Source organism: Heliangelus exortis, chromosome 8 (assembly GCF_036169615.1).
Source record: "Heliangelus exortis chromosome 8, bHelExo1.hap1, whole genome shotgun sequence".
NCBI classification, from domain to species: domain Eukaryota; kingdom Metazoa; phylum Chordata; class Aves; order Apodiformes; family Trochilidae; genus Heliangelus; species Heliangelus exortis.
Window position 1 is genome coordinate 14314740 of NC_092429.1, and position 17908 is coordinate 14332647.

A 17908-nucleotide genomic window follows, 5' to 3' on the forward strand; every position below is an offset into this window, starting at 1 on the left:
TCACAGTTGTTCAATAGTTGGACAATGTTCAACTCTGGGCCCTACCTACTCACAACATACTTTGCTGAACCAGAACTTGTTAAGGAAAATCCCTCCATAAATCAAACTAAAACTGAAAGATAATTTTCAAGTTTTAATGTTTTGGATGCCATCTGAGAAGGTGGCCTGAAAGTCCTCCTGCCTGCTGGACTAGTAAAATTAGTCAGAGATAAGAAAGCAGAGCATTCAGCCTTCTTAAAAATACTGAAGGAAAAGCAGTGCTGGGCACAACAACTTACTGAATATTGCATACTACCTGTTTCTCTAGCTAAGAATACCACCAGAGTACAAGACAGGTTTGGTTCCTGGGAATAGTACTGAAGTATGTCTGCTAGCCCATGAAGGATGTCTGTGCACATTCACAAGTATCCAGCAGCTGTTCCTATACTATACTGGCTAAAAACTTTTAACCCATTTGGAAGAATGTCAAGACAACTAATATTTCCCTGTGAGAAACACCAGCCCTTACTAATACAGCATGATTTACAAGCTATGATAAGATAATAAAAAACAAGTAGTTCATAGAGCTTTCATTCAGCTGAAAAATATCTACCCAAAGTTACTGTATTCTCAGGGTGGACCACAAAGCTCCCAGCTGCACTATGTTGTGGAATTACTGCTTTTCTTTCTATAGTAACTCTTCTACTCTTCTGAGAAGCATTTTCTTTTGGGTTTAAATAGAAAGCATCAACACTGGAGGTCTGTGCCTTTTAACTAGTCAACTTTCTAGCACCCATACAGGAGTTTAATGCTTGTCATGGTTTAATGCTGGGCCAGCAATTTACTACATGACAGATGCTCTCTATTAATCCCCATCCTCTTCCTAATAAAGAGAGAGAATAAGGAAGAGAGACTTAGGAGTTGGAAACTAAACCTGGTCCAAACCAGGACACTGGTAAAGATTTATGGTGACTTTCAGAGTATTCTATGGAATCACTAGTTTGGCCATGTGGAAAACAAAGCAATTAGACTAACTTGCACAAAAATCTCTGCAAAGTCAGTGAAGTGACTCTTTTCTTGATAAGATTATGGATGACATAATTTTCATCATCACAGATGAAGCATGTGCTCCTCTAATGATGTCAGATCTTGTTACTGACACATACAGTCTATTTGTGGAATCCCAATTTAAACTTAATTCTTCAAAGACCATTACTGTATTCAAACTTACTCTAGAATTTTTACTTTTTACAAGCACTATACTATGCAAACAAAGCTAAACTGTAGTCTGCGTGAAGCTTGTATATAATAATTTAAACTTGTTTTAAAATTGTTTCACTTCTCTCAAGTCACCCATCTCAAAACAACCAATTCACTGAATACCAAAACACAAGCAATTCTAAATTACAAGTAGTTTTCCAAAACATTTTACACACAACGTTTGTCCCTTCCAAAGGGCAAACACAGGTCCAAAGAAACTGGACAGTTTCAACTATTCTTCCCACCTTATCAAGTGGCAGATGAGAGGCACAGCATCTCATGTGGGGGAACACAGTACCCAGGGCACCAGCTGTGTAGGCTCAGCCATAGGAGCAGTAGACTTGCTCCTGCTTAGACCTCCATGCTTTGTGTGCCCTCAGTGCAGTACCATGGGAAGTTCCAGTTCTGCAACAGGAAAACCTAAGACCAGGCTACTGAGGAAACTGCAATCCTATCAATTAAACTGCAACTGTTCCTCAGACCACACTTCATGATGAGCAGTTCTGGAGCTGGGAGAATGGGTCACTTGAGAATGATAGGAACACACCTCAGAGAGCAATAAATTAAGGGCTGTTGCTGATGGAAGGGAGCTGGAAGGAGAGGGGCACACACTGCCAGAGGTGCCACACTGCAATGCCACACACCCTGACAGCCGTGAGCTCCCTTATGTCTTTCCTTTTTTTGACTTCTATACAGCAGAAATATCCCCAAAGTTACTTCATTCTCTGACCCAGGTCCTCCCCAGGCACATTTTTCTAGCTCACATTGCTTGATCTGTTATTAGTGCCCAGCCCAAATCCCAGGCAGAGCACAGCTGTATCAGGCACACTGAAGGAAAAAGTTGTCCAGCACAGACCACTGTGTGGGCAGCTTCTGCTGCCCCAGTGGCATTGCCAGTCACAGGGCAAAGCTTATTGCAGGGCCCATTGGATCACCCAACAGCAATGGCAGCAGCATTGTTGGGTTAAGATTACATCAGATTCCAAGTCAGTTCTTAAAAATGTGACCAAGTTTTTACTTATAAAAGAACCATATCTATGATTTGCATTCAGCTACAACACTGCAGAGAGGTATCTCTCTAGTAACCTACCTGAAACACCTGTTTCTAAGAAATTGCTTTTAATATCATGGAAGTAAGTGTTCTATTTCCCACCTAGGACTGTTGGAGAATGCTTAACCTTGGCAAGTCACCTATCAGGGATCTATGAATTCACACTCAAGGCAGAAAAGGATTGAAGTTCCTGCTGCATAAACCATTTCTCTCCTAAAATTGTGATATACACAAATTGCCCAAGGTTTATTGCTCACACTGTTTAAGGTTGGCTGAACAAAAATGGTTAACCTATACATGGAGAAAGATTTGTGAAGAATAAATGAATGCATCTGCACCAGGTTAGGATTTTCTTATACATACAAGTACTTCAAATAACTGTTCTAGGGATAAAAAAAAGATGAGATGTTCTCTTTACTGTTGCCTGGCAAAGGTGTGAGCGAGCCAGAAGGAGAGATTCACTGCACACAGTCCTGTCCTAGAAAGACAAAGAAGAAAAAATAAATAAATAAATAAATTAAAAAGGGACAGAAGAGGTAAGCTTCTCTTGCTGGAGAGGGAAGGAACCAAAGTACATGCTCAAGTCCATCTGACAGCCTGAGCAAATTACAAGGGTGCCTGGAAAGAAGTGGGGACAGTGGAAAGAGGTGGTCCCATATATAACAGAATGATCCATGTTTCCTTGACAAAAAGTTATGTTGTAGAAATGAAAAAATTAAGAGTATTTTTTGCTGTTATGCAAATGAAGTTAGTAAGCTGCCTGAAAAAACATTCTTCTGATCTAGATTATACAGAAGTCTTTACAAACAAATCCCTCTCTTATTTTCTAAATTATTTGCTCCATACTGCTCACAAGTGACCTCTGCCTTTCATGATCCTTCAGTTAACAATCTGATCCAGTGTGGAGCTGAAGATACTATTTTTAATCTCTACATAGGAATTGCATGTCATCAGACCCTTTGCTTTTTTCCTGAAGAGTAAACATTCTGGGGGAAAAAAAAAAAATAAAAAATTAAGTGATCCAATCAAAATAGAGAAGGGGGAGTCAAATTCAAACTTAAAGTGGTCCAACTTGAGAAATCTATTCCAAAGAACACTTGAATCAATGAGATTCTTCAATCTAACTTGGATCATACCAGTAACTATGAAACCACTACTGTGTACCCTAATAAAACCAGACCAGATTGCACATGCACAATTAAAATAGATTTAATCTAATAGATTTAAGCATTAAGAATTGTAGAATCATCTGCTATCAAAATACTCCACATTCCAAAGCAGAGACAACACCATCACTCAATGCACTGTTTTTCATGTGAATCTCCTCCTTCCTTCTAGCTATTGAGACACTACTGGTGACCAGCTTGAAAACCTCCATGGGCTTTGTATGTACTTTACTGAAAATATGACTTCATATCTTAAGCCATGGCACATACAGCAAGACCTCTCAAAGACAACTAACTTTTCTTAAGTGTCTTTGTTTTTACCTAGGTGAAAGGCTACACAACCTAGATTGTCAGTTTTAATTTCCTGCATACTTTGTATACACACAAGTAATCACTCACCAACAGTGGAATATTTTAGAATAGATTTTAAAACTAGCAGGCTGCTATCCTCTGAGCCCATTAGTGCAATTTACTCAGTGCTGTCAAAAGTGTCTGGAAATGAACAGTAGCTGGGAAGAAATCCACAGAGCTCTTGACATAAGGAGCTTTCACTCTGAAATGGAGACACACTGAAGATACAGTTACAGAACTTGGCAGATGACCATAAGGATGCAAGGACAACACCACATTGCTGCAATTCCCACTCCTCAATGAGCTGAGAAACTCAAATTACAAAAACTTCACAGAAAGATTAAAAAGAAAGAAGTGAAAATAACCTTCAGAGCATTGACCTAGCAAACATTCTGAGTTCTACTTCTCCAGGCTGACCTAAATAATTAAGTTTTTTATTTTCTTAGATATTAAGAGTGTGAAAGTTTGAATACACCATAGTGAGGGGTTTGCTCTTTATTACAGTTATACAAAATTATCATCTACTATTGATCTGGAACTAAGATGTAAAGGCAGATTCAAAATGAGATTGAGACATCAACAGAAATTATAAGAGAAAAATGTTTTCTTCACCACCACCCTTAAATAGGAAGGTAATAACAGTATGCACTAATTATATTGCAGAATTAAAACCTTTCACAGTCTTTTAAATGTGTGTCTTGACAAAATGCATGTTTCCTGCTACAAACAAGCATAGCTGAGCAGTTTTATTGTAATATGCCAAAAATACAACTTGGTAGCAAGTTCTCACTCCTACAGAGAAATTCTAGATGCAAAAAGCAATCCTTATTTGGAAACTAAATGTGTCCAAGTGAGAAGCTTGATTTTAAAAGGCTACCTGTCAGGTGGCTTAAAAATGCATGCACATTATGATCTGGTTCAAAATATTCTGAAGTCAAAGGAACCTGATTTATTTCAACAGTCTTTGCTCTCACCATCAAATGAGATGGGATGTTTATTCAGCAGCTCCTTCAGATAAAGTGAATATACAGAGTTCCCAGGTGTTTGATTTGCTAAACTGGCAGCTACAAACTATACAAGAATACAAACAGCACAATTGACAAAACTTAGAATTTTTTAAACTGTAAAATAATTCTCCTAAATATTTTATCCAAATGGACAGCAATTCTATAACTTCCAAAATTTCTCTGAGCAAACTACCAAACCAAAAAAGCCAACCTAGGGAAACAGGACTCTAAAAATCCCTAAGTTACAGCTACTTTAGTGTGAACTTAATTTTACAACAGCTGTTACCCACTCCAGACCCCAATCAGTAAAGGCCCTAGAATCAGTCTTAGCCTTCTGCAGCACAGCTGTTAAAATAAACATAATTTTACAATGCCTCTTTAGTAATACTGAAGGCACAAACCATCCTGACTTTCCCAGCTCAACTTAAAACACAATGCAAAACAGTCTGCTGACAATCTTTTGCTGGAGGACATGGAAGGTGTTATCTTGGATGGCTGGAGCATGGTCAGAAGAGAACCCTTCAGTGCCAGCTCCAAGGCTAAGCCTTGAGTGTTGATACAGAGCCCTGGAAACTCTGCAGTCTCAGCTCACGGGAGATTCTCTTTTGGCTTTTCCTGACTTCACACTTCTCAGCTTTGGATTGTTTTTTTCATTGTTTATTATCAGAAAAGGTCTACAAATTAAGTATATATCTGTGATTCAGAAAACAGGAAATGTATTAGAAGCTGTTAAAATGGTGGAAATGTCACAAGATAAATGTTTCACAGGAATTAATCATTTCCTGTTTGCAATATACAGAGATCAGAACAGGGCACAGAAGTAGTGTTTGTCTTTTCAGTCTTGTCTTGAAGCAATATTGCTTCTTTCTGCATTCAACCATTGTCTAAAAGGAAACACCAAATCTTTGGCAAAATTTAATTCAATGTCAAAGCTTTCAAAGCTGAAGATTGATTTTCTCTTTTAAAAATGACCTCTAAAGTGTCTTTCATAGCAGAGCACACAATGTGACTATCTGTTGGCTCATTCTCACCCTTCAAAAGCCCTTTCTAATGTGATAACATAATTCTGACTGCTAGCAAATTGAGCAGTATAGAGTTTCATAGTTGTGTTCTGAATATTGACAGATAGATAGGGCTGTCAAAGAAAACTAAGAATTACAGGACTGCAATTTTAAAAGACAATGCTTGAACCTTTTTCTTGTCCAGTAAAGCATAGGAAATACATTAATTCACAAGGCAAGTGAAAATCACATGTTTGACTTATAAATCAATAATTCATAAATAAAATGCAGGGAACTTTTAAAAACATTATTTAGCACTTATAATGGCAAGGAAAGCATTGACAAAATAGCCCAAACAACCCAAAGTGCAACCACATTTCTATACAATAAAAATCTTTATTTCAAAAAAGATATATCTGCATCACTTGCTAAAAAAATGAGCTTTGATATTCTACTCTCTGTCAGCAAAAGGTATAGACAATGCACAGGTCTAGTACCAATGTTCACCACTTTGACAACTGTTGATAACACCATAGATCTATCAGCAGGACAGCATTTCACTAACTCAGAGCAGAAAGTATTCCTAACCCTTGACTACAATAAGTTCCCCTGATAATTGCTGAATTGAAACCCACCTCTATTTATTTTATCTACCTCAGCAATCTGCTGTAATTTAAAATAGCATTGGAGTGATCCAAGCATTTTCAGCCTAGAAACATCCAATGCCTTAAGAGTACATTGGCCACATCTGCCCTGCAAGAGACAGCCAAGTGGTATGATACCTACTGCCCACAGGAGGGATGAAGCCTTGGCACCTCAGATGAATTATTCCCTTTAAAATAAACATCTGAAGGACCCTTGATTGATTTGTCTTGGGGACCATGACTGCAGGAATCCATGCTGACTGCCAGACTGCCACACACTATGGGCTGATGTTCTTTGTGGTGAGAGAGCCATGGCTGATAATGAGAGAAACAGAGATGATGTGCACTAATGATCATGTGTAGCAGTGGCATTGAAGGCTGACATTAACAGCGTGGCTTTGGTACAGGAAAGAGTAAACAAGGGAGAGTTGGAAGACTAATTAGATTGCGGCACCTATGGGTACATTTCTGCTCTGCTTTAGACTTTGAAGTGTGCCATCCATGCTCTTCATTACAGCATGCTGACATACACCAACATTTATCACAGAGTATTTTAAGTTGTGTACACCACACACTAACGACTACTGGAATTAAACTATTCCTTTGGTTTTCTATCATTCAATTCTCAAAAGATTAATTTCCCAGTCAAGGGCTAGAGATCTTAGGAATCAGCCAACAATAAAGAACAATTTAACGTTTTACATAGCTGCCCTTGTAAAACAGAAGAAGTTTGAGAATGTAATGAAGCTGCTATGTTTGCAATGATTGCTTAAAAATATGAAGTATGCTCCATTACATCTCATATTTTGCAGGCAAAACATTCATAGATCTATTTAAGCATCTCTAGATGCATACTGCAATCATCACACATGGCCCACAACAGTTCTGATTGAGAATTACATCATCCTAATTCACATGCTGCCACATAACAATGTTTTCTAGTTTAGTAACAAGGATAACACTCCCACAGAAGCCACAAATACAAATTGGCAGACGTTAGTTTGCAGTTTCAGTACTTGATGTGAAAAACATTAAGCAAAAATTGGGCCATGAAGAAGCTACTGAATGCGCTCACAAGAAACATCCATTCAAAGTACAAGAAAGTTGCTCATATACAATCACCAAATCATTTATCATATTACACTGACATGTCCAACCACTTTTTTTAGCTCCTCTTAGAATACTTGTGTGGTTGTAGGAGGGCTGGTAGATCTCTAAGATTTTAATGACTATTCTACGAATTTCTACTCTGTAAAGAACGATAATCCAAAATACTTGCAGTTGGTCTACACTACCACTAAGGCTACTGAAACCAACACTCACTGCTTGTAATGCTTTACAAACAGCTGATAAAGCCAGCCAGCAATTCTGGCAGCTACAAAACATTTCAGCAAAAAAATGCTTTCCATACCACAGCTTAGTACTTGGGGCTCACTGAGGTACCACTGATTTTTAAATACTTTTGCAAATTAAAACAAGAGAAAAATCAGCAGTTTCAAAAGGATGTGAGTCCTCAGAAGCTTCTGTAACTGGAACTGACCCAATTTACAGAAATTCCTTTAGAAGGCTGGATTGGCTCCCAACACTGTGTCATGCTATTTTTAACAATTGTAGGCAATTGAAACAGTCACTATCCTCATCAGTTATGAGATGAGACTCCAGTATCCTACTCTAGGAATATTTCCTGTATATACTGCTCACCTGTAGAGAAATACAGCATGAAGTCAGAAAGCCTAGAAAAATAACATGCCTTGAATATTGACTCTAAATTGGATACTTTGAATACTCAATGCAACACAGAAAAATGTGCAAGTGCATCGGACTTCATAGATACTAGGTTTAATTTTTACTTAAAAGCATGAAGCATGAGAATAGCCTACCAAAGTTATTTTCAGTATATGCTTTAACTCAGAAGATCAGAATAGCATACCATCTGCATGACAGTATTACTGATGCAACTCTGTAGTATTAAACATTTCATTTACTGAATAATCATACATTGTCCCTGAAGTACAGAGACCATACTGGAAAGTCTGTACCAATATCCCAAGAAGTCTGTACCAAAAGTCTGTACCATCCCAAGTCTGTACCAATATCACAGTTAGCTCTGTCCTCATCCATCTTGGTCAGCTCATAAAAAGCAGCACTTAAAAACAATTGGCTCTGGAGTGTGGTTTTTGTGTTTTGTTTTGTTTAAAAAAAAAAAAAAAGTCATTGTGTGTTGGTTGAAAGCTGTGCTTGTGAAATGTAGTGAAACAAGAGTCCTCATCCAGAAGTTAGAGCAGTGGGATATTCAATTAATTTAGCAGGGTTCTATTTGATTTTTTGTTGCTTTATTCTAGTATTTTTTAAAAGGTGTATTCTTAATGGAGAAGAAAGGCATGAACTGACACAAACACATGCTGCCTTCAAAGTAAACTGGTCTTCAAATATTCAAAAGAAACAAATATATTAATTTCTTATTATGTTATAGCAACAGACCACCACAACCAAAAGCAAAAATTGACTGAGAGGTGATTTACACGTATTTTTTTTAAATCATCATGTTACCCAAGGCTGGAAATAATGTTTATTGGTTTGTGCTTTTGACTTTTTTCCGATATGTCACACCTTTCATATTTTTTGTAGCCAGCAAATATCATATTCACCTGATGACTACAGATAAGGAAAAAGAAATGCACCAAAATGAGACAAATTCATTTACAAATATAAAGGTATAGAAAAATTATGCCACGACTATGAACCAGAAGAATAAATCTGTCAGTAAATAATACAAACAGTGTTAATAAGAATGAGAATTAAGACCACTGATAAACCAAACACATAAATGGAGAACAAACTGGGATTCCTAGCTCATTATTGATTCAGGACTCTAAATAAATTATTTCACAAATATGAAACTTCTTCCCAATTTTTAATCCTCCTTTGACTGCTCAAAGGAAACTTTTTTCCTAAGAAATTTTCCACTTCCATCATTTGGAAGAAATGTAAACAAAGTACAAAATCTGTCCTAAGTCTACAGTGTAAATGAGATGAAACCATGTGCAAAAGGATCTTTCCAATTGCTCAGTGAAGTAAAAAGAAATTTTTCTACTGACTTTTGTGGACTTTGTATCACAGTGTTTCATTTTCAGAACAGTTCTGCTGGTGGCACAGTTCAGGAATATGATTAAGACACAGCCTCATTTGGTAACTAGACTAACCCATATGTCATCTTCATCAAAACTACATTCCATTTAAATCAAACCTTCAATATGGCAGAGATTACTGCTAAAAATGGCAGTTGCCTCCAAATTTCTCTCTTTCTCGACAAAGATTTTGGGCTTCAGGTATTGCTTTCTGAACCCCTCAGCTGTCTAATGTACTTCATTGCTCATGTAAGATTAACAGGGTCAGAAAGAGGGATTGGTGTGGGATTACAGATAGAGCCACAGAAAAAGCTTCATTCTGTTCTCCAGAAACACTTTGTCTTGATAACAGACCAAGATTTCAGAAGATGTTCCTGAATCAAGTTCTCTGTATTATAAGGAAAGATAAACTGTAAGCACAAGGATAGATCAGAAAGAACACGCAGATGGGTAAGAGGTCCAAGAAACCTGGAAAAAGAGCTCATTCCAAAATATAGGGGGTGGACAGAATGCATAAGCATTCAAACTGAAGGTTCAATTAACATAGCCTGCAATAGGGAGCAATAAACCAAAAGAACTTAGCAGCAACATGTCACAGGATGATATACCAAATTCTTCTGCATACAAAATACCGATAAGAGTGCAAAATGTTTATTTATCAGGGATTTAACTGACAAGATTACATGCTGCAGAATAAACAGTCATTCTGCTCCCACTGGTGCAGAAACAGATTTAAAATAATTCTGCAGTAGAAATAGCAAAATGAAATCACTTACCATTAGTGCTGCATTGATAAAACTATCTGAATAATCAGCCTTCTGAAAACAGATTTTTTTCTATCAATAATTGACAGCTTATACAGTTTCAGGAAGTGCTTGTACCCCAGGGAAAGCCAAGCTGCAGCAGCAGCTCCTTCCCGTTTAGCCTATCCCTAGCACTTTTTAGATCTGTTATTTAACCCCTTCGAGCTATCTTCTCCCTCTGTTTTGGCTGAAAAAATAAAGTCATGATACAAATTATAAGAAAAGAAAGCATTATTTCCCACTTTACTTAGAGTGTGACATGAGCTGTGGGAAGAAAGTCAGTAGGATTTTGTCATAACAATAAGGTAAAGAGAAGTAAAATCTAAAAACAGAAAATGACTCAGTGACTGGAAAGGAGACATGAAGTACCATAAGTAGAACAAAGATCTCTCCAAATGGAGAACTAAGAGGTCAAGACCACAAGAACATAAAATAGTAACAGAGAAGTAAGCTAAAGAACATGAATAGTTCATAAATTGTTATAATAAGAAAATAATACTTTTTCTTATAAGAAAAATTATTAGTGTTATAAGAAAAATTATCCACTCTTCCAGCCTTGGACCAGTGAGATTCAGGTTTTGAAATCAAACCTGTCTGGTTTCAGTGAGGCCAGGACTACAACCTTACAGAACAATTTTTAAATTACACACAATCTTAGGTGAAGTGATGGAAAGAGAAACATTACTTCCTTTCCTGAGATAACTCTTCCTGTAGTATTCTCCATTTGCATTTCTTTCATTTTTTGGGTTTTTTCCTTTTACAGTGTTCATTAATATCAATGAGAAATCTTTTTCTGACATCATTTCACAGTATGACTTTCCTTTGTCATATTATTTTTCTTTTTCCTTAAGGCTGGTCTGATCTGACAGCTCAGTACATTTTAGTAAGGGTGGACTACGGGCCACAAAGGACATCAGACAATGAAACATTTAGAAAATTCTTTTATTCAAATGGGTTATTTCTCCTCATAGGAAAAAAAATGGTGAAAACTTGGGAGAAATCAACTGCGTTCAGTTCTTTTGTGTCAGTTACACAGCAGTCAGGCCCATTGCATGTGCTAGGCAAGACTGACTGCACTGCTGCTGTCCCACCTCTCCTACAAAGATAAAAGTACTGTAGAGAAACAGATTCTAGTATGATGGAGAAAGACATCAGAAACTGGTTGCAGACCGACTTGCTGTAATGTCATCCTTCAGGAATCACAGATAGAATGAAGCTGGGAGCAGAATGCACAAAGGCTACAATATACATGAAAGGCATTTCCTCTTCCTTCCTCTCCCCTTAGCTTATGCATTGTTAGAGTAAATGTTCTCTCTGAACCAAGAACGTCTCTTTTGCTTCTGCTCTTTGAAACAGTGGGAAACTATAGGAGCAAACTCAGTGCAACCAATGGAGACAATTTTTTGTGGAAGAGAACAAGTGGTAGTGAAATTTGGGCATCCTTCCAGAAATCTTTTCCCACAGGTGACTTTTCCCTTTGGCTCCTCATCAGCATCAACTGGACCATTAGTGTATTATCCTCAAACAGCTGGAACAGCATCAGGCGTACATGTCCCACAACTGACTTGAGAGGTATTTCTTCTTTATCAGTGAAACTAAATGGTGCACTGACTATCTGCATAATTCCAAAACACCTACTCACAAGAATGTATCTTTTTTTTTATTTTCATTTATCAAAAATTTAATTCCATTTTCTCAGAAAATATGAACGACTTGCTTCCTATATGTGTTTTCATTCCTGGGTGCTGCTTTTGGCAGAAAGCCTACAATGGCCTTTCATTTTCTCTTCATACCTAGAGGCAGCAGAAGAAAGTAATATATTGCCTTTTCTAAGTGACTTCTTGGGGTCATAGACTACATGATTTCTCAACTGACATTCAGAATTTAAAATCTAACTCTTTATTGCTCCCTCACTTTTCTTCTATTTCCTTACTTGTGGATGCTGCACTGGATCAATATCCTACAAGATTACACACTCTACTAAAGGTCTTGCAGAAGTCCAAAATACATAACTGTCTCATCTTGCAGTAACACTTTATTTCAGTTACAGATTATATATTCTTCATCTTAAAAGCATCCTTTTCAGAAAATGCTTCTATTTTTAAAATTATGCAAAATGTACCAAAGTCATATTCTCCTATCACTCTTGTTCATTTTTAAGCAAAAAATCTTATTCAACTTAATGTCTGAACATTAATGCTCACTAGTAATTTGTAGTCTTTCAAAGACTTCATGATGACAAAGATAAAAAATAAACCCTGTAAAAAGCCATATGAAATAAAATGTAATTAAAAGGGCGGGTTTTTCCTGAGGGAATAAACTGCACATCTTTCAGATCTCTTCCATCAATAATTCATATGAAGTCTTTTAGCACATTACTCCCACCCCCATCACCACCAAGATAAGCTTGTAAGGATAAAACAATATAACAAATTCACAGAAATTTATTGTTCAACGAACACTAAACACATGAGAACTACACAGACAAGCAAAGAAAATGAAGACTTATATCATACAACTCTATTCTATACTTTCAAGAAATGCCCACCCTGAGCAAGCAAATAAGAACTACTTCCCCATCAAATCTCACAGTCTTCTGCCCTGTCAGTCTACTCTTTTTTATGCTCATAAATAAATGTAAAGCTTTGCCTCTTCACCTGCATGAATTCAGTATTAGGCATCTGATCTCATTTTCTCATGCTATACTCCAATGCTTCCACTGCACCCTATGGGATATCACTGTGCTGGTTTTCAAGTGCTAAAAATAAACCAAACATATGTCAAACCAAGGACAAAGTTGGAAGGAAACATACTTTAATGTAACCAAAGAAGAATATATTTAGCATTTTGCTACTGAGCAAGGATGAAAATATACTTGTCAACACATCACTCTGTCTAACTGTGAAGCCCACACTTCACTCAATTCTTTCTGTAGCATTTAGCACACAGGAAAATTGGATTTGGTATTTCTTCTTAAGAGTGGTCTGATACTGCTGCTGGCCAGAAGGGCCTTCTGAACCGCAGCATAAAGCACTTCCATATTTTTAAGCAGTTACTTTTTCTATCAGTTTACAGTAATGCAGCCATCTAACATGCATTTGAGCAGTGGTGCACATTAGACTTCAATCTGGAATCTTTCCAAAACCAAGCACAAGTGTACGTGGGAATTGGCATGCCACTTAGTCCACAAAAAGGAAACTGAAAAGTGAGCACTAAGTCAGAGTGCTTTCTTTTGTATTTCTTTCATCATTATTGTTAATTTGGGCTCTCCTTAAAGCAGTACTGTTCCTTTGTTCCCAGAGATGAATGCAGAACAGAAAAACACAATTATATTCTTAAATATTGCCTCTGAAACAAAGATATTTTTTAATTAATACAAATATTTTTAACATTTTAAACTACTTGAATTTATATTTTTAAGACTGGAAAAAAAAGTATTACAACTATACACAGTAGACTTCATTTTGGAGACCCTGTATTCAGTTTAAAACTGATACTGAAGGTAAAAACCATTATGGATGCTCTGTTTAGCCTTCTAAAACACCAAACCAAGTATTTGTCCTGTTTTAGTTTGTTTCCTGGGCAATGGAATTCCAGGGAAGAGTAAAACATAGATGAGTAAGTATAAATTATTGCCGTAGTAATTTAAAACCATTTTGTACAGCTGTATGAATATTTAAGTGAGAAGGCAAGGAAGAACACTAGGAACAAGCAAAAACCTAAGACAGAATCTGTAGGTTACTGCATCCACCACCATGAAGAAGAGTACCCAGTAGGTTGAGGCACTAAAGAACTTCTTGATCTGAAAAACCTCCTGGCTTCAAGAGGGATGTTACTGGGAAAGAGGAAAAAAAACCAACAAAAAAAAAGCCCAACAGATTCAAAGGCTGACTGCTTCAGCATGTCAACTTCTTTTCTCCAGTATCCGTTCTCAAATATAGATGATTCCCTTACCCATCAGTGTAGTAAACATCAGTGAACTTCATTCTAAATCTAAAATCTATTAGTATTTTAAATATTAATGTTAAAAGGGCTTATTGGTTCCAGTAAACTTCAGCCGCAGCTCCTAATGTCTGCATAAGGAGTAGTCACAAAGTACCATTCTGGCAGGGTTTTAGGTAAGCATTAATGAGGCTCTAAAGAGCTTCCTCATGCTTAATAAGGGCCATTTGAATGCCACTGCCCTAAGTCAAATGGCCCCTATTAACTTCCTAGGTGTGTAAAAAGCAGGAGTGCATCTGAGGCTAAATATTCTAAACTTCACAAGGGAAAACCAAAATCAGCTGATATATCCCCCAATACATATGCTGTGGTCCTTGCAATGAATTTTGTTAATTTTGACAGTTTGTACATCTTTCCAAATAATACTAACTCCCCTTATCTTCATACAGACTGTACCCTTCTTTCAGGAAAATACAACTATTCCCTCCTCAGATCATTACAGAGTCACTGTGTCAACTACGGATGATGGCAATAGCTCATCAAAAATGTAGAAGACTGACTGATAAATATTCATCTTTTTCTTCAGGGACTTCAGGAATACAAAGCCTACCAATGCAGTTCAGTGTCTTTGTGATTTAGAACTGGCCCAAAAGTCACAACACTTCAGGGAAGTAACAGCACTCAAAATTTACTGAAGGTTTGCAGCAACTTACAGGTATGAGAACTAAGCACTGTCAATTTCAATAAACTGTCTTTACACTGCTAAAGTTGCAGCACAAAACAAACACAAATTAGTATCTCACATATAAAAAACAAACACATTTTTAAGACTAAATTTTTAAGATGAGACAAAGATTTCTAAAAGTAGATGCAAGGTAGCTTGGAAAATGATACCAGTTTCTCTTTTTCAGATATTAAAATTTCCTTTCAATTTTCTTGGCTTTTTTTAAGGATTTGCATTTTTTAATTAATAATGTGTACTCAGTTTGTACAAGACATTTGCAAGTATCTCTTAAATGCAAAAAAATACTCCTTAATACAGCATTGATACAGGTGGGAAAAAAAACCAACCAAAGAAAACTAACAAACCCCCCTCAAAAAAAAACCAACCCCAGAACACAAGAAAATGCAGAAGTTTGAGAAACTACTCATTTGCCATATGTATTCGACAGAGACTTGTAAAACTTTTAATAAATATCCACAGATGGAGATCAAAATCAAGAAATCATATCTCAGATTTTTTTGATGCTGACAGTTCAGAGTAAGCACATTCATCAGTCAGCATGAGTCTGCCACATTTCACCTTCAAAAATATACTTATGGTTTTCAATATCAACATATAGTATTATAAAAATCTTAGAAAAAAATCCTAGCTATGTAAAAGATTGCAAGATGACACATGTTTAACTGCTTGTTGACCAATTATTCTCCTAGTTCCTCAGGCTTGTTCACATCCACTGCCAAATTAACACCATCAGCTTTCAAAGAGCCTCAGATTACTAAAATGACTGCTAAATTACTGGAATAATTACCTAATAACTGCTGACAGGTTTGATCTCCTGGCCTCTTCTAACATTCCCCAATTGGTGGGCAGATCCTTTCAGAAGTATATGGAATGTGTCCAAACCATCAGAAACAGAAAGGTGGTGTTTTTCTTTAAAAAAAAAAAAATTCCTTGTGAAAGAAATCTGTATTCTTTATGAAATACCTTACATAATTTTCTGAAACTTTGTAACATTAGCCTTCAGAGAATCTGACTTCAAAAACAATACTTTCATATGTTAGTGTAGATATTATACTTACCATATAGACAAGCATGGGAAAAATAACTGCTTCTGTAATTTTTTTTCCAAAGCAGGATTGACATATATTCTTTTTCTATTTAAAACTACACCCTATTACCTAAAACAGGGGCAAAAGCTTCTAATGGTGTGAAGCCACTATGTATCTTAAGATAGTCTGTAGAATCCAATTTCCACAGAGAAAAGTCTTTTAATTGTGCAAACAACCAGCAGGATTTCTCTGAGCATTATTTATCTAGGTACTAACACCCTAGTACTTAAAATTACTGAAGGATTTCGCCAGAAAAGTATACTGAAGGGGTAACTTGTTTGGTTAATGGGTTAAGAAGTAATATATGGTTTTGGTACAAAAGAAAGGCACAAAACCGATCAACTCTGGGATATTAAGTCAGTTTCATGGAGTTTAGCAGTGTGGTCAAATTCCAGCATCAATTGCATTTCTGTTTGATGACAATTATGTGTGATGGTTTTGATAGCTGAAATTCAGAAAAGATCCCACAGATTATAGACTTTCAACTAAGCACCAAAAGCACATGTGGATAGTTGGCTTGCATCTCTAGAGATTTAACTTGTTCTACATTCTAGGCTCCGCTGGGTATCACGGAAAACAGACGATCCCATTTTAACCTTAACCGCCTGAGAAGGGACCTGGAGGTACATGCGGTCCGACCTGCACATATGATGGGACTTCGCATGCAAAAATCGGGGAGAAGCGGGGGTGGAATTAACATCTTTAGTTCTGAAACACCTCCGTGTTCCTCATTCCTCACATTGCGACACGCACGCCCTTCCCGTCCCCTCCCAACACCAGGGCTGCCCCAGCATCCAGGAAACTTCCCCAGGGGCCGCTGCCTGCTGGAACCGCGATGCCCGAGACCGGGGCCGCCTTTGCGGGAACATCTTTACCGCAGTCCGCACGCCCTCAGGCCGGGCGCCCGACAAGCTGCAGGGGCTGGCGGCCCTTCCCCGCCTTCCTGACCGGGAGCATCGCCCCGAGCAGAGGCCGCTCCGGCATGGCTGGAGGTGTGACCCGCGCCCCTCCGGCTGCCCGGCACCCCTGCCCGCTCCCCGGCACCCGCAGTCCCCGGGCTGGGCAGGGCTGCCCTCCCCCGCCGCTCCTCCTTCGCGGGCGGGGATGCTGAATCACCATGGGCAGCCGCTCCACCGCTTCTCCCCGGGGACGGCGCTCCCGCGCCCCCCGCGGACGGCAGCCCTGACCCCCGCGGGCGCGGGCGGCGGAGGGCCCAGAGGCGGCGGGTGAGGCGAGGCGAGGCGCCGCTCCCTCATCGTTACCTGTCGGGGCGGAGGGTGGGAGGCCCCGAGCACTGCGGTTCTCCCGGGCGGCGCGGGGGTGCCGTGGGGCCAGGCCGGGCGGAGCGCCCTGCGCCTCACGGGCGGCGCGGCGAGGCTCTCCCGGCCGGCAGCATCCGAGCCGGCGCCTGGCGAGCCGGGCACTAGCGGGAGGAGGAGGAGCGGGAGGTTACGGCGGGGAGCCGGGAGAAACCATTCCCCGCGAGGGGGGCACCGCCGGCGGCCGGCCAGGCGGGGCGAGGAGGACGGGCCCTCCCACCCAGGTATGTGCGAAGAGAGCGGCTGAGGAGAGAGGCGGGCGGTGTCCGAGGAGCGGGGCGGGCGGCGGAGGCCAGCGCCGCCGGGACACCGGTCTCCCCCCGCCCGCCGCCGATGGGAGCGGCCCGCGCTGTCTCTCTGCCCGAGGACGCGAGCAGAAGACCCGGCAACCGCGCGGGCAGCGCCTCACCCGCCCCGTCCGGCC

The 17908-nt window shown here is 39.1% G+C and overlaps 1 protein-coding gene across 4 annotated transcripts in view; it reads right to left on the reverse strand.

Moving 5' to 3' along the window:
* The window catches only part of TTLL7 (tubulin tyrosine ligase like 7), a 64986-nt gene extending 47339 nt beyond the window's left edge, over positions 1–17647 (reverse strand). For 2 of the 4 annotated variants that reach the window (XR_011727087.1, XM_071750529.1), the window contains exons 1-2: positions 17428–17590; positions 15865–15986 (exon numbers count right to left, since the gene is read on the reverse strand). The gene's annotated coding sequence lies outside the window, so the exon portion shown is untranslated. Of the gene's footprint in view, positions 1–15864; positions 15987–17427 lie in introns of all 4 variants that reach the window. The other 2 variants (XM_071750530.1, XM_071750531.1) reach the window with 2 other exon arrangements.
* Between the last annotated feature and the right edge of the window lie 261 nt (positions 17648–17908).